Source organism: Podarcis erhardii (genome assembly GCF_964252035.2).
Source record: "Podarcis erhardii genome assembly, chromosome: 2".
Classification (NCBI taxonomy): Eukaryota; Metazoa; Chordata; class Lepidosauria; order Squamata; family Lacertidae; genus Podarcis; species Podarcis erhardii.
Window position 1 is genome coordinate 31,289,106 of NC_138498.1, and position 17,937 is coordinate 31,307,042.

Here is a 17,937-nt window from a genome sequence, read left to right on the forward strand (position 1 = left end):
GGCACGTCCACTCATAGATCTCAGGGCGGTTGACAATGGCACTTCTAAGGAGGTGGCAAATTTATTTCCACCTGCTATCAGAGGAAAAAGTGCCTGCTAGCAGAAGAGCAAAGAAACAAGGAGCAACAGTAGTAAGAGATCGCTGCTGTAGCTCTGTGGTAGAACATCTACTTTGCCTACAGAGTTTAATCCTCAGCATCAGGGCTGGAAAGGACTCTTGGAGAGCCGCAACCAGTCTGCGTAGGTGGATCCATGGTGTGACTTAGGTTGCCAAGTCCTTCCTGCCCTTTTCTCTCCAAACCTATTCTTTTCTTTGGTTATCATTATTTGGCCTGGGTCCTACACATAGACAGGAGCTGGCCACTTTGCTGAATTGTACCGTGCCAACTTATTCTGTGATCAGGTTAGTGCTCCCATTTGCTCTTCTGATGGGCTTGCCTGGCTGATCTGAAGAAGGTTGCTAGGATGTGCCATCCCATGCTGACACTTACGCTGCCTCTTTGAAGCGTGCTCCTAGGTTCCGTAGCCTCAGCACTGCAAGATTCCTACCTGGCCATGAAACCTACCAGGTGGTCTTGGGGAAGTTTCCATCTGCCAGCCGAAGCTGACTCCAGAGGTTTGTGGTAAGGGTACAATGAAGTAACTCCCTGAACTTTTTGGAGATTTGGACAGGTTGAAACATGGATGATGCTTCCTCCTACAGTTGCCGCACCCAAGAAACAGTGGACTCTACCAAATTAGGTGCAAGCGACTTAATAACCAATTAGGTTAATCGTAAAAGAGGATGCCATTAAAGCATAAAGGGTTCCAGTGCAGACACTGTTCAGAAACAAACACCAAACGGTGGTTAGCAGAACTTCCTTATATCTTTCATCAAAGACATTTCTTCTCCCCAGCCAGGAGTCCACTGCATGCAACATATTTCGCATTCTTACATGGCAACTGTCCCACTGTTGTTTAGAGAGAATTGTTGAAATGTGACTAGAATTTAGTTCGTTGTCTTCTGTTAATGATTCATTTCTTTGCGGTGTCCCATCATTCCCTCCTGGAAGTATCTTGGATCTCCCTGCTGAGTTTGTTTGTGTGTTCCTGGTGGTGTTTTATCTCTGTCTCAGCCTGGGTGCTGAAAAGCAGTTACCCCTTCCTACATAGCTACAAAGTTGTGCCATAATCCCCTACTGCTCCACAGCTCAAAACGCTCATGGTAATTTCCCTTGTAACTCCCCCCCACCCCTTTGCTGGATCAAGCATACTATTTTATTAGCATTGTGCTGAGAATCTTGCAGCTGCGGAGGCACAGCATGTGTGTTGCTGTGATTTTTGACTGAAAAACGGACATTTTAGAGTTTTGTTTTGTAGATCCAGTATTACTGCATTGTTCCAAGTTTATTGAAGAGGAAACATATGGATAAATGATAGCGCGGCCACCTCCTGTGAGTTGACATGGATATTGGCATTTGAAGAAGCAAGTGTTCTGGTACACACATATCACTAAGGTTTCCTGTCGTAAGAGGGTCTCTCGTATTCCTGCCTGTCTGACCAGAGTCCAGAAGATGGTGTTGCAACTCAACTCATAATCGGCTTACCATTAGATTCCCAAAATGTTCAGTGTTTTAATTGGAGAAATCATTTGTGCTTAAATGACATTTGATAATAAGAGAGACAGAGAGAGAGAGAATCTTTTTGGCTTGATCATGTTTGTGCCAGTTTTTCACAAGGCTCCAATTTCAGGGCGAAAGTGTTGAAGCCCCTGCAAAAAAGGCAAGCAACTCGTCATGGGAAACTCCGTCATCAGGGAAGACAGTGCTCAATATGATCCTTTCTGCTGTCGTTGGCAAGAGTGTGGCCAGTTGGTAGAGGAAATGAGGTATGAAGCAGACTACACTGTGGAAGACCCCTTTAAAAATAGCAAATTTGCTGAACAAATTTTTGCCCCTACTTGTTTATTTATCAGACTTGTTATTTCCCCAGTAACCTAGGTACTCTGCCCCTCTTCTCCCCAAAACACCCCCACCAAAAGGGAGGTGTCTGGAGAGGCCCCGTTTCATGGCAGGTGAAATGTTTTGCAAAATGAGGCCTTCTGTTGGAGTTCGGCAAGGGCCAGCCCAAGATATTTTGGCGCCTGAGGCAAAATCCCCGCCTCTCCCGGCCACTGGCCAGGGAAGTTAAGGGGCCAGTGAAGATTTACATTGCGTGGTCACAGACCAACAGTGCCTCCTATTCACTAAGAGGTGGCTTGGAGGGGGAACAGCACTGTCAAGGAGGTGGCAGATCCAGTCACCAGGGAATTCCCTGCAGCTGTTGTTGCCACTGTGGCAACGGGCGATGCATTCCTTGGAGGCTACCGTATTTTTCGCTCTATAAGACGCACCAGACCACAACACACACCTAGTTTTTGGAGGAGGAAAACAAGAAAAAAAATATTCTGAATCCCGGAAGCCAGAACAACAAGAGGGATCACTGCGCAGCAAAAGCAGCAATCCCTCTTGTTGTTCTGGCTTCTGGGATAGCTGCGCAGCCTGCATTCGCCCCATAAGATGCACACACATTTCCCCTTACTTTTTAGGAGGGAAAAAGTGAGTCTTATAGAGCAAAAAATATGGTATTTCTACTGCCCCTGTGGATGCTGCCACCAGAGACGGTTGTCTCACGTTGCCTTATGGGTGGGCAGACCCTGAGTGCAGCCATAGGGTTTTCTGAACAGCTTTTTGGAAAGCAGTCATGATTATCCAGCCTTAAGCATCCTGGTGGAAGGAATTTTGTTTTTTAAAAATGCAAAAAATTCATCCACCTAGTTCTTCTATTGGGTATATTGCTTGAGCTGCTCTATCCTGGAGTAATCCAGATGGTTTTTTTAAGGAACAGAGTGCTCTCTGAGGGGGCCCTCTAGTGGCGAAAGACAAAAACAAACCCCCATAAAAGGCAACCCTGTAGTCTCACTGTGATTGTCGCCATAGCATTTATAAAGGAGGAAGGTTTCTCAACTCCAGAACTCTGAAGGTCCAGGTTGAACCTGAAGATCCCATTTGCCTCATTATCTGCCCCCCAAAGGTCCTTTGCACCCTTGGCAAGCAGCTGTATTGGCAGCCTCCCCACCCCCCCAAAAGGTGTCTCTGAATACAAAGGGGTGTGAATGTCACCCACACAACTATCCTGTGGGCAATGGGACAGTAAAATAAATGTTATATGAGTGAAGGGCAAGAGCAGGCCTGGCCTTGTGGCTCAAGCAAGGATGTTCTAACCGACCAAAACTGCACCCTCAAGTTAGCTCAGGAGTATCCTGCTTTAATCGATTTCCAGGTTTCCAAAGAATGCTGTTAGTGCTGCATTTTGTAAATCAGCTCCGTTTCGGGTGCAGAGGCATATCTAGGGGTATGCAGGCCCGGGTGTGTGTGAAAACACCTATCAGACTATGGAGTGCATGGTGTAAATGCGTGTTGCGACATTCCACCACAGTCGCAGTGAGATCAAATACAGGAGAAGCTTCCTAGCTTTCTTGCACCATGGCACAAAGGTGTGCATTTTTTATTTTTGCCCTTCCTCCTTGCCTTGCCCTCACTCCAGACGCTTCGAATATTTGGGTCACATAAAACGTAGTAATTCCTAAAGCGGAAATTGCGGTGAAGTGATTTTTTGGGGGGTGGGGAGGCTGCCAATACAGCTGCTTGCCAAGGGTGCAAAGGACCTTTGGGGGCCAGATAATGAGGCAAATTTAGGTGACTCGCCCCAACCCAACTAAGAACAGGGCCCTCACAAAAGCCTTGCGCCACTCTCATTTTTCTACTTACACATGTGTTTCTTTTAGATCCATGGGCTTAGCAAGAAGTGAGTCTGTCCAGAATGTTGCCTGTGGAGTGCTGGGTGGTTTGTCACAATCACAAATTTCCCTTATAAAATACTTAGAAACAGAGGTATAATCTGTTTGCTGTTTCTCTTTACTTGAAAGGGGGGAAATAGCATTTTTCTTTGTGTGCAGTGCATGTGGAATTGCGACGTGGATTATCTATGCCCAAGTATAAAATGCAATGTGAAAAGCCACCCTGATTCAGGGACAGACTCCAGAGGAACACCAAAAGAGGGCAGTTGATGCTGAGTAAGGCTGCTCTTGCACACTTCCTTTTCTCTGTATGACTTGAGGTATGCACAGTCCCTGTTGACCTTCGTCATTTTTAGGCCTGTGTGCTTTTGGTGTCCCGTAAAACGCTTCCCGTGTTCCAGCAAAGATAAAAGCTATAGGAGTCAAGAGAAGGGGTTGCTGTTTTTTGACGGAGTGGGTGGGAAGTACAAGGAAGAAGTATTGTGAATTCCAACAGGAGAAGGCTAAAGAAAGACCCAGAGATAGTTTCAGATACATAGAGTATTTTACCACTGATGAAGCTTAGCTAGGGAGAGAGAGGAAGATAAGAAATAATTCTGAGCTATGGAAATGAATATGTACATTAGGACACCAGTCGTATAATTATTCTTTACATTGTGCTTGCGTTTATCTTAAGAGCCTCTACGTTGGATGTGTCCAGCAAACTTTTATTTGAATTAATAAATATTTGAAAGTTATTCTTGTGCCGTGAGATAAGCATTTGGTCCTGGGAAGACCTCCATCGATATATGCGTTACTCTTGCGCACCAAATAGTCCCACAGCTTTTCTTCTAAAATACAATCCTGGCAGGTGCTTCATTTTCAGAGAAATTGTGTATTCGGAAGCTAAAAGTCTATTTGAGTTCCTGGGGAATAAGCTTGGAATAAGCAGGGGAGTAAGCTTGGGCCCTATGAATTTGAAATTTAAATATTAAAGTGGCCCTGGGAATCCTTAGGAAAGGGGAATGAGATAAATCCAGCTAGGTCTTGCTGGTTACCCCTGACAGAAAGTTATTGCGGAGAAAGCATTACGGAGATCATTTTCTGGTTTGGCGCTCAATCCCAAATATGTGTGTGTTCATGTTATAATCAAGAGGCCTGCAGTCTGTTCCCCATACCTGGGGTTCAAGCAAGCTGGGGCCTGAGCAGGATCTACAGCACAGGGATACGGGTGGTGCTATTTTTCTAGAAAAAGTGGTGCCAGAACTCTGAATTCCTCCCTTGTTCTCTTATGATGGCAATGGGGCCCACCTGAAAGGTGCTGGAACTGAGTTCTGGAGAGCTGGGGGGAAAGCCCTGGGTTACTGGTGCTGTGGAGGTACTGAAATCAAGCCAGACCACTTGTTTAGAGGAACCAGAGCTGGGGTGGAAACTAGAGACAAGACAGAGAACTAGAGCTAGCACTGCTCAACGGAGAGTTGTAGAGAGCTGTTGTCACATCAGAGGCTTATGAGAGATGGAGCGGCCTATAGCTACAGTATACAGCCTGAGCCCTCCCTTCCCCAGCTACTTGCAGGGTTATCCAGTACACTGGGTTCCTCTCCATTGTTATCACAGTTCCTGAGCCTCAGAGGATGAAGGGGAAAGTCAGGGGACAATCAAAAGTATGAGGGAGTCCTGGAGGTGGGGCAGCAAGTTGTCCTTGGACCTGGGCAGCTCAGTGGGCTCTTCAGATTCAGCTGCGGTTGCTAGAGTTTCCCATAGCGTCATGTTCCTCCTCCTCGAATGTGGTCTTTCCAGAAGCCTGGCCAGGCTAAACCACGACACCACCTTAGGCTGAAACGTAACTTTGAGTGTATATCCCATATCAGATCTTGGTAATCAACATCTAGGTTAAGACATATGAAGTGTATCCTTTTGTTACTTTATTTCATCCTTTAAAAAAAAAGAGAGAAGAAAAGAAACAGGCAGTGAACGTATTTCCTAATAAGTGACCTTTAATTTATTATATTTTTCTGGTTTTGCATTTTTAATTCAAGCGCTGTACTCTGTAATCAGAAATTTGCTTTCTGTGCTGCTCCAGAACTTATAGAGGAATAAAATAAGAGGAACAACTAATTTGGTATAACCTGGTTTAGTTCAAAATAAAACAAAACATATAACTGTTTGTTCATTTCTCAGTGTAAATCTGTGAAGCTTTGGGTTTTCTAAAGCAGGCATAGGCAAACTCGGCCCTCCAGATGTTTTGGGACTACAACTCCCATCATCCCTAGCTAACAGGACCAGTGGTCAGGGATGATGGGAACTGTAGTCTCAAAACATCCGGAGGGCTGAGTTTGTCTATGCCTGTTCTAGAGCAAGGCTCTGATTCAGAGCAACATTCAACAAGTGTTCTCTGAAGTAGCCTGAGGCAAACTGATAAACTTTCCAAAGCAGGATCGGAACCAAATTTTGTTTTCAGCGCACATTCCTACTTTGGAATCCCTGCTGTTTCCAGTTTTGATGTGCATGTAGATAAGCGAGCCTCCTTGTAGCAGGTTTACTTGCCAGTCCTATGAAAGCTAAATAATTTGTTCAGTCTTCAGTTTGCCACAGGACTCTGTAGTGTTTCCTGCAACAGACTAACAGTTAGTGACTTCTTGATCATTCTTTGAGATGTGCACTTAGCTACAGCGTCAGGTAGCTTGTTCATATAATCATGGCTGGTATTTACTTCTGTTGCACGAGATCTGGAGCAGGGAGGTACAGTAATAAGAAAAAGCATATTTTTTTACCAACTACCCCTCAGCTGAGCAACTTTCCTATTCGGTTGCACAGTTTACCCAGCAGATGGCAGCAATAGTATACGTACAGAGCATACTGTTAGAAAAACTTAGGTTAGCCTCCAGCTGGCAGTACAGCAGCAGCAAAAACAAAATAAAAGAAATAGGTATGGTGGCCAAAGAGGGACCAGATATTTATTCACAATGCTGCACATTTTGATACATTCAAAATAAGATGGAAAACTGGATCTGATCACAGATTGGCTTGTGGAGTGGGGAGATAAATGATAGGCACTGGAAGTGAGGGAAGTTATGGACAGCTGCCTGGGGTTTGATATTTCTGGACCCAAGGATCCCAGGGAAGACAACTTCAATCCCAATAATGATATTTAAGGGTTTTAGGCTTTGCATAGCATTTCCACCTTTGCAGGAGAGGGCAGTCACAGGTTGATAGCATTGTATTCCTTTTTTCCTTCCTTTGCACTGGGTCTGGGCTGGGTAGAGGAAGAGCAGAGCAGAGCAGAGTAGGCGTTAGTTTTAGTTATGTGGTTGCAGCAGGGGTGGGAGAACCTGTGGCCCCTCCAAATGTTGCTGGGCTACGACTCTCACCATCCCTGACCATTGAACATGTTAGTGGGACTGATGGGAGTTGGAGTCTGACAACAAGAGAACAGGCCTTTTCTGTGCTGGCTCCCCCGTTGTGGAATGCTGTCCACAGAGAGGCTCATCTGGCACCATCGTTACATGTCTTTAGGCGCCAGGCCAAAACATTCCTCTTTACCCAGGCCTATGGCTATTAAAGGGACGCAGGTGGCGCTGTGGGTTAAACCACAGAGCCTAGGACTTGCCGATCAGAAGGTCGGTGGTTCGAATCCCCGTGACGGGGTGAGCTCCAGTTGCTCGGTCCCTGCTCCTGCCAACCTAGCAGTTCGAAAGCACGTCAGAGTGCAAGTAGATAAATAGGTACCACTCCAGTGGGAAGGTAAATGGCATTTCCATGCGCTGCTCTGGTTCGCCAGAAGTGGCTTAATCATGCTGGCCACATGACCCGGAAGCTGTACACCGGCTCCCTCGGCCAATAAAGCGAGATGAGCGCTGCAACCCCAGAGTCGGTCACGACTGGACCTAATGGTCAGGGGTCCCTTTACCTTTATGGCTGTTAAATAATCAATGGACTGTGAAAGTCTGGTGGGGAGGACTGTTACTCTGATGACTATTTTATCATTAGGCTGTCTGTCAGTATGTTTTTTATTATGTTTTTTATCATCATCATCATAAATAGTTTTTTATTTATACCCCGCCCTTCCCGGTTCAGAAAACCGGGCTCAACAAATTTAAAAAACTTAATTGATGCAACAAAAAGCAGCGTAAAATACTGTATAAAACGTGAATAACAATAAATTCAGAATTCATAAATCAATTTAGGGGGGAAATCCATCCAATAAACATTAGATGATCACCAGGGCTTGCTGGCTAGGTTAGTCCTATTTGGGCCAGCGAGGCGACCAGGGGAGAATTAGCTGTGGGATCGCAGAGCGGGTATAAAGGGGAGGGGGAGGGAAGGAAGGGGAATAAAAGATCAGGCTAATTTCAAATTGAAAGCCAGGTGGAATAGCTCTGTCTTACAAGCCCTGTGGAAGGAAGTTAAATCCTTCAGGGCCCTGGTCTCTTGGGACAGAGCATTCCACCAGGTCGGAGCCATCACTGAGAAGGCCCTGGCCCTGGTGGAAGATAATCTGACTTCTTTAGGGCCCGGGAAATATGATTATTCATGGACCTTAAGGTCCTCTGTGGGGCATACCAGGAGAGGCGGTCCCGTAAATATGAGGGCCCTAAGCCACATTGATGTTCTGCAATGTGTTCTTAATGTTGTATGCCACCCTGGGATCTTTTGATAAAGGGCGGTATATAAATTGAATTAACAGCAGCAGCAGCAGCAACAACATCTGGAAGGCCGTAGGCTTCACCATCCCTAAACTACGATGACCGAAATGACGACGTGAATCTGTTACTAGAGACCTTCAGATGTATTCTTCACCCAGTGGCCTTGCCCTTTGGGCATCCCATACAGGTGTCCTGCTGTGGCACATCTACGATGGGCACGTAGCTTAGTGGTAGAGCCCTTATTTGCACATAGCGAGGCATGAGCTTCAATACCAGCATCTCCATGCAGGACTAGACAAGACCCATCTTTGAAACCCTGAATCATAGAATTGTAAAGTTGGAAGGGGACACAAGGGTCATCTAGTCCAACCCCCTGCAATGCAGGGATCTTTCATCCAACATGGCGCTCAAACCCACAGCCCTGAGATTAAGGGGTCTTATGCTCTACCAGTTGAGCTATCAGGCAGAACCTCTGCATGTGTGAACCAAGTGGTGCCCACATTCTATATATGACCCGAAGACTCCAAAAGTAGGTTTTCCTTGAAACTGCCTGTGAATCTCCCTTCTTAACTTTCCCATTGCTGCTGCGGCTGACTGCAGACCATGCCAGGTCCACTAGAGGGCGCTGCAGCTTAGCAGAGGAGTAGAAGCTTTTGCAATCAATCAATGGTTTTGCTCAAAGCGCTGGCTTCCCCAGCAGGGAGTTGCGTGGCAGAGCTTCTCGTTTGCGTAAATTACACGCACCCTGTTTTTAAATGTTGCCACTGGCATGGCTAAGGGAGGTGTAGGCACCATTCTGGGCTTCACGGCGTTTTCTGAACCAAAGATCGATAGGAATTAAAACCTATTTCCAGTACTTTTTTTAAGCAAAAACAGCAGCAGTAACAACACACACACACACACACACACACACACACACACACACACAAAAATTCCAACAAGCAGTGCTTCCTCCTGCAGGGTTTGCAGCCTGAACGAACTCTGCAGTATTGAGCTAATGCCTGAGAACCAGCAAAGGAAATTGAGTGGAAACTGACAAGGGAACAGAGATGAAACTGACTTCTTTCTCTCCCATTGGCAGCTGAGAGAAGGAAAGAACGGGCTATTGCCTTGGTTATTTATCTGGGTAATAAGGGCATCCCCCCGGTAAGAGCAGATGGAGTGTATGAACTAGATACGGAGAGAAATGCAGCCGGATCTACAAGCCCAAGCTCTGATTCTGCAGATCTTCACGGGATGGACTTCATTCACCCGTGTAGTCCTGTTTCAAGACCCTGGTGTTGGGAAAGATGGAGGGCACAAGGAGAAGGGGACGACAGAGGACGAGATGGTTGGACAGTGTTATCAAAGCTACCAGCATGAGTCTGACCAAACTGGGGGAGGCAGTGGAAGACAGGAGTGCCTGGGTCCATGGGGTCATGAAGAGTCGGACACGACTAAATGACTAAACAACAACAGTCCTGTTGCAGAAAGCAAACGGGCCACCTCTGTACAGCAAGGAGTTCTAAAATAGCCAGTTGTTGTTTTTGGAGTCCCTTTGACTTCTCTGCTATATTAATTAAACACTGTGCAGAGATGGTCTGTGAACGTGTGGGGGGTGGGGGGAAATACCACTAACCCGAAAGCCTGAACAAGTACCATAGGCATCAGCTCTCTTTGCATGATTTGGAACCCTGCAAAAGACAGGGTTCCCAAATCACATGTACGACACTTGCATACAACTTACGCACACAGAAGACCTTCTGCTGAATGTGTGGTTGTTGGGAGGTGACAGCAGGCATGGTCCTGATTCTCCCCACCACCACCGCCCCTTCCCACACTGTTTACCAGTGCAAGGCTTTCATAGCATCTTAACGGAGATGTTGACTTTTTAATCCTTTGTGCTTTAGAAGAAACAAACACCTGGATTAGGACTTTGTGCTGAGTCTTCCTCCCTGCTCCTTTGGACCCAGCACTGTACTGAAGTATAAGCAAGGCAACGAAGGCTGGAGGAAGGGAAGCGAAGAACAGGATCTTGCAGAATCTCAGAAGCCGAGGGGCTGGGCAGGCAGAACCTGATGTGCTTACAGTGGTGCCTCGCAAGACGAAAAGAATCCGTTCCGCGAGTCTCTTCGTCTAGCGGTTTTTTCGTCTTGCGAAGCAAGCCCATTGACGGATTAGCGCTATTAGCGGTTTAGCGGCTTTTAGCGGCTTAGCGGATAAGCGGCTTAGCGGCTTAGAAAAGGGGGGGGGGAGGGAAAAAAACCTGCAGGAACTCGCAAGACATTTTCGTCTTGCCAAGCAAGCCCATAGGAAATTCGTTTTGCGAAGCACCTCCAAAACGGAAAACTCTTTCGTCTAGCGAGTTTTCCGTCTTGCGAGGCATTCGTCTTGTGGGGCACCACTGTATCTCCCCTGAGTTCTACTGTAAGTGTGCTTCTCCTAGGCACCTTTCAGCTTATATTCTGGGAGTTGGTCAGCAGCATAGGGTGTGTGAGTTAACTAAGTTGTTGTGTGCACATAACAAGGTCCTCTTGCACAACAAGACTTTCCCCCTCTCTATTTCTTCCATGCACCCCCTAAATCTGCTCAGGAGGGTTGGAGGAAACCCCAGAACAGGTTTGGTGGATGCATGAGAGGAAGAGAATGGGCAGAGAAGTCTTAGCTCTGTAAGTGGGCTTAGTTACACCCACCCACACCCACACACCCCAGTTAGCACTACAGTGGTACCTCAGTTTACAGACACTTCAGGTTACAGACTCCACTAACCCAGAAATAGTACCTCAGGTTAAGAACTTTGCTTCAGGATGAGAACAGAAATCGCGTGGTGCTGGCAGCGGGAGGCCCCATTAGCTAAAGTGGTATCTCAGGTTAGAACAGTTTCAGGTTAAGAACAGACCTCTAGAACGAATTAAGTTCTTAACCCGAGGTACCACTGTACATTGAATTTCACCCAGTGGAATATGGAGGGGAGGGACTGTAATGTAGACACTATTGGCATATCCTTTATTTAACGTGATTCCCCACAAGTTAGATAAAGGGGGAGGGGGGAGTCCGAGCTATATAGAACAATAAATGAATTTAGCAATATGTTGGAAATATTGACAGTACAACATTCGCACTGAACCCAATGAAATGTTGCTCTGGGTTTTCTCTGGTTATTCCTCCTCCTCCCCCAGTAGCATTTATAGCAGTTGGTTTTGAATGTCCCAAGCGACCTTTTTAAACACAAGGTCCAAGAGATAATTGGCCACTGATGACCACAGGGGCCCTGCTGGCACCAAGCTGCCTTCTCCACCCTGCTGTACTCTTTTATTTGATTTGCTCAGTAACACTGAAATCCCTTAAAATGATATTTCAGCCCTCCCCTGGTTCTCTCCCCCCCATCCCAGCCAAAGTGAATTGCTTGTTTTTCTCGGTGAGCAGGAAAGGGGTTAAAATGAAGCTGTAGCTGAAAGGAAAGTACTTGGGCGCTGGTGAAGGGTACAGGACTTGGAAAGGCAGTTTCAGGTGTAGGTAAAGGTAAAGGGACCCCTGACCATTAGGTCCATTCGTGGCCGACTCTGGGGTTGCGGCGCTCATCTCGCTTTATTGGCTGAGGGAGCCGGTGTACAGCTTCCGGGTCATGTGGCCAGCATGACTAAGCCGCTTCTGGTGAACCAGAGCAGCGCACGGAAACGCCGTTTACCTTCCCGCCGGAGCAGTACCTATTTATCTACTTGCACTTTGACGTGCTTTCAAACTGCTAGGTTGGCAGGAGCAGGGACCGAGCAACGGGAGCTCACCCCGTTGTGGGGATTCGAACCGCCGACCTTCTGATCGGCAAGTCCTAGGCTCTGTGGTTTAACCCACAGCGCCACCCATGTCCCTCGGGTGTAGTTGCGTAGCAGTAAAGCAGCTTACATTAGCACAAGGGTTCTTACAATGTGGTCAAAAGTCATTATAAACTTGTTTTAACTGAGACCAGTAGTATGGTCAACAAGTGCACACAGGCTTTCCTTCCCTCCCACGCAACAAACAACCCAAGGATGCCTCCAGGATGTCATTATTTTTGTGACAGCCACTGACTTGGATGGCTCAAAGGGGATTTGGGCTGTCAGTGGCTACTAGCCACAACTCTGCTGTGCCTCTACAGTTTAGGGTGCTTCTGAATACCAGTTGCTGGAAACCACTGGAGGGGAGACAGTGCTCAGGTCCCCACAGGCATCTCGTTGACCACTGTGAGAACAGGATTCTGGTCTACATGGTCCATCGGCCTGATCCAGCTGTGCTCTTTTTATGCTCTTGTGAGAGGGATTTAGGTGCACGTTGGAAATTTAGGTTTGCGCTGTTAAAGCGTACAGTATTAATGGGATCTGCCGCCCTAGAGCAACAAACCCCGTTTTTAAGAAACCCAGACTTGTTATGGTTAGGAAAGTGAAATGGAAATGCACTGGAAAGTGTGGACTGGATGAACAGAAGTGAGTGGCAAGCCATGCAAAGGCTCCACAAGTAAATGGGGATGCATTCGCAATAAAGGCAGGACATAGTCTAACCTCCGTGTAAGGATGGTGCAAGCAAATCAGGAAAAAGGCTCAAAAAACAGGGCCTTTAAAGTGGCCCAGGGATGTGCCTAGTTTGCCACTTGCGGAAGAAACAAACTAGTAGATATTCTTTTCCCAAAGCTGTAGATTTCTAGCAGGTTTGGAGCCACACTAACAGCAGTCTTTAGCTTCCAGGTTGGTAAAGGAGGCAGTGGAGGATGGATGGCTTCTGTTTCCTTTACCTCTGAATGTTTTTATCTGTGCATCCTCTGTTCATCTTAATTACCCCTCCCTTAAAAAAAAAAAAAATTGTGCCTTTGGCATGCATACATAGAGCATGGTATGCCATTTAGTTGCTGATAAAAATAGTTGCATTGTGTTGCATAGAACCAGTGAGTTGGCAAGATATACAAGGTGTTCCTGAGGAATAGCCACATGGAGCATGAAGAGGGGGCGAGGCATTCTTAGGCTGTGTAGAGACAACAGTTTAAAGTGGATTTGATTCCCACCTTTAATTCGGATTTTCCTGATCTGTGGATAATGCAGAAAGGGGACATAGCATAGTGGAACATAGCAAACTGCCTTTTACTGAGTCAGACCATTGGTCCACCTGGTTCAGTACTGTCTACTGGGTTTCCCAAACTTGGGTCTCCAGCTGTTTGTGGACTATAGTTCCCATCATCGCTGACCACTGGTCCTGCTAGCTTGGGATGATGGGAGTTGTAGTCCCAAAACAGCAGGAGACTCAAGTTTGGGAAACCCTGGTCTATACTGACTGGCAAGATTATGCCATGACTCTTGAGGATTGTATTCCTGAACCAACCAGGAGGTGCTGGGAACTGAACCTGGGACCTTCTGCATGCACAGCAGATGCCCTGCCATCAAACTATAGCCCAGGGGTGCCCACACTTTTTTCAAGGAGGGCCAGATTTGATGAAGTGAACATGCCTGAGGGCCGACCACAGTTGCTGAGCTTTTTTTAGGATTGAAGTTGCTGAGCTTTTTTAAGGAGTTTACCCCAGGACATAGGGGGCCAGATTAAATCAACTGGCAGACCAGATTACACCCCCCGAAATGGGCTTTGGACATGCCTGCTATAGCCCTTCCCCAATGCTGTTCTCGTATTATGACCCTCATGCAATAAGCAATGAGAAATGGGTTGAGGTGGGTCATGGGAAAGCTAAGTTGCTTTAACTACTATGAATGTGGAGTCCGGGTATGGGAGCTCTTCACATGGTGAGCAGTTCTTCATGTCCAGACTTCATACTACTTGGAAATCCAGTGGGGAGAAGCTTGGACCTTTGCTTCCTACTCTTTCTCTGCTTTTTCCAGAGACCTTGCTCCCAATGTTCTTCTGGCATTCGAGACAACTCCTCGTATTCTAACCAGGTCAGCCTTTTGTTTTTAAGAGCATGCAGTGTCCAGCCTTACAAAGGAGCCATTGTACACAGACGTATTCTTATGAAATGCTCTTATATGGTTATTGACCTACTTTTGGAGCTGTTTGATGGGGTTACTAATTGGCATTTTATTAAGTGATGCATGCAAAAGATACCTAATACGTTCAGAGCCTAATAATAAAAAACCAGCAACCTAGAGAATGGAAGGGATAGCGTGTTGGGAACTGTGTTTGGGAAGGTAGTGTGTCTGCGTGGGCGGAGAACAGTTAATATTGCCATTGTCTAATAGTAAAGAAAGGCTTCTTTTTTAAAAAAAAAAAATCCATTTTGAAGAGGAATTTGAAAGTAGGCTGTGCTGGCTTGTGGGAGAGAGATTATTGTATCTGCAAGGACCAACACAGAAAGCCACAAAAGCTAGAGAGGGATGTTTTCTTTTTTAAAAAAATAAATAAACCCCAAACCATTGGGAGCACAGTAAGCTTGCAATCCATTCTAACAAGAAGAGATATTCAAAGTAGAGGAGGTGCTTCTCATTGGTGCAAGATTTTGAGCATCTTGCAGCACTTAGTGCAAAATGGATAGGTAAAAAGACTGTCCTATATGCAACTTCCTTTGCTTGCAAGTCGCCAACAATGAATGAAGCATTTTTCCTGCTTGCAACTCTCAGAAAACCTGTGGGTGGGGTGGGCTAGGGTGGGGAAAATACTTTTATTTTTCCAGTGTTCAACAGTAGTGTTTGATCTTACTCTCATTATTTTTTGGGGGGGGGTGTTATGTTTGTGTGTGTGAATCCTGCACATGTGGTTAGGGGGCATGCAGTATTTTGGCTTATTTTTAGCATAGTTTCAGGGAGAACATTGTGAGGTGGAAATGGTGGCCGCTGATGGAAGGTTTACTTCACAACAGCAAAACACGTTTGAAAAGAACAAAAGGAAAGAACAAACACTGCTGCTGTTCAGCAAGCCCCTGCCCCTGAAATGAGCATAGACTCTTCCCCAAAATTTAAAGAGTGGCTGGGGAAACCTAGCCAGGTGGACGGGGTATGAATAATAAGTTGTTGTTGTTGTTGTTGTTGTTGTTGTTGTTGTTGTTGTTGTTGTTGTTGTTATCAGAGAGACTTTCCAAACAGATCCGTCTCACCCACCCATCCAAAATGTGAAGCAGAAGTTCTTTTCAAGAGAACATTAAGCTCAGTTCTCCTTATTTTTAAAGATAGACCAGCTGATACAGAGGGAGGGGCTGAACCTACCAAGTTCCATGGTACTGCCATGCAAAATGTTTTACTAAGTTACGCTGTTTCAGGGGATTGTGCCGTTTCGGAGGAATGACCTCTTTCTTTTTTGCATCGTCTTTTTGCTTTCAACCTTCTCTTACCATTCTTGAGTTAATAATAATCAGAAACCAGAAGCCTTCCTTTTGGGTATTGTAGGTAGAGAAATACATAAGCGAGTTAAAACATTGTTTTTGTATGCAATGACTGCAGCAAGAATACTGTTGGCCCAAAAATGGAAACAGGAAGAGATCCCAACAAAAGGAGAGTGGCAGATGAAGTTAATGGACTATGCTGAGTTGGCGAAACTAATTGGGAAAATTCAGAACCAGCAGCACCAGACCTTTTTGAAAGACTGGAATAAATTTACATTGTATTTGAGAGACAATTGTAAACAATTGACATCGTTAGTAGGGCTACAAGAAGTTTTGTAAGGTTAGAGATATCGGTTATTATCAATATGATGTTTAAATGGTGTATTTAAGATTTGGATTTAAGGGTAATAATAATAATAATAATAATAATAATAACAAAATGCAATATCAGAGTATAGTTGGGAGAACTATTAGTTGAGGAGGAGGGACATCTCAGGCCAAGGTGGCCAAGTGGTTTTTATATATTATATGTAAGATGGATGTTTTGTCAATTTTTAAAATAAAATTTAATAAAAATTATTAATGCTAATACTAATAATAATCAGAAACCACATGGTGCTATTTCTTCCTGTTGCAAATGACCTCACAGGTTGCATTGTACCACAATGAGGACTAGAAAGCAGCCCTCGAGCTTAGGCATGCCAGCTCCCTCATTGCAGAACCGAAAGGCTGCGTGCTCATGACCATTGACTCTGGCTCCAGTGCTGGCTTTTGACTCCACGTGCACACAATGTCCCCCATGACACAGAGCTATCCTGCAGTTTCTTGAGTCTGTTGTGTTTCCCCTCAAGCCAGCTTCTATCTGAATGGGAAAAAAACCTAAGCCACATTCACTTTGCAATTAAGCTGAGTTGTGCACATTTGAGGCCGCCATTGCATGTGCACAGATGACAGCTTCACGAATGGGAGTTCAAGGGGCCAGGTTGCAGGGGGCAGGGAAAACAAACACATAATGTGCATTGGGCGAAGACTTCCCTGCTCCGTCTCCAGTGTGCGTGGCAAGGTGCAAACGCGATTTGAAACGCAGCGAGGGGAAATGACCTCACTGTGTTTTAAGCCGCTAATGTGCACACAGCCTTGGCAAATTTAATCTGAGATGCACTTGCTGCCTGCAGAATAATTCATGCAACTGTACCCCACCCACTGCCACCCTGGGACTGGCTCCATTTCCGAAGCAAGCTCCCTTCAAATCCTTCCACAGCATTTGGCAGCATTAATCCTGTTGGCCTTGGCAATTTCTGCAGGTGCTGAGAAGGCTTTTGTCGGGGACTAGCTGGCTGGCTGGCTGATAGGAGAAGTAATTCTCTGTGGCAAGAGCCCTTGGAAACAATCTGGCAGATGGAGCCCCAATTCCCATGCTGGGGGTTGTGGGGGAGGGATGTTGTCAGGGGCAAAGTGCATGTAAAGTTGCTGGCGTAGCTGCCTTATGGGCAATGGGGCCGTGGAGCTCATGCAGAGAAGGTCTGGCCTTTGGGTTGCTTATGAAGCTCCTGTTCCGGATGGGGCTTCCTGGAAGCACCATGGATGGGGCCAGGCAGATGGAGCGAGCAAGCCCTTGCCTTGGTTTGCCTTCACAGTTCTGCCCCCCCCCCAGCTATAAAGCGACGAGCAGGACTGGAAGGGGCCAGCGGTCACCTCGCCTCAGGAAGCAGCAGCCGTTGCCTTAATTGTTAGTCGGGACTTGTCAGCGGCATCGCAGGAGCATGGGATAAAGTGTTCCAGTGAAAGAGATAATTGAAAATCAAAAAAGACTTTGTTAATTTGATTAGACAGAGCCGGAGTTGAATTGTTCTTCATCAAAAGAGATTTAATTTTGACACACAATTAAATCCTTCTGCTGTACTGGTGCCCTGCTCCCTTCCCAGCAACCGAGACTGACTCAGGGATGCGGGAGTGGGGAGCTTTAAGGGATGGCGAGGGGATTAAAGGGGCCAAGAGGAGAGAGAGGCAGGCGGGGAGGGTTCCCAGAACAGGCAGGGGAAGGAAAGAGGCATCAAATGCACCGTGGATGGACCAGGGTGGGTGGAATAGGAGATGTGATGAAGAGATCATTGCAGACCATGAAGCCCCTGCTCTCTCTCTCTTATGCTCTCTCTCACACAACTGCCACTCATCAGCTCAGGCAATGAGACTCACAGGATTGACATATTTTGAGAGCTCAAATCTCT

General features: G+C 46.2%; 1 protein-coding gene and 1 long non-coding RNA gene across 3 annotated transcripts in view; one reads left to right on the forward strand and one right to left on the reverse strand.

Annotated features, from left to right (window-relative positions):
• The window catches only part of LOC309335166, a 722,355-nt gene that overhangs the window by 525,893 nt on the left and 178,525 nt on the right, over nt 1–17,937 (reverse strand). The window lies entirely within an intron of this gene.
• RBFOX3 (RNA binding fox-1 homolog 3) overlaps nt 1–17,937 on the forward strand; it is a 351,363-nt gene that overhangs the window by 175,340 nt on the left and 158,086 nt on the right. The window lies entirely within an intron of this gene.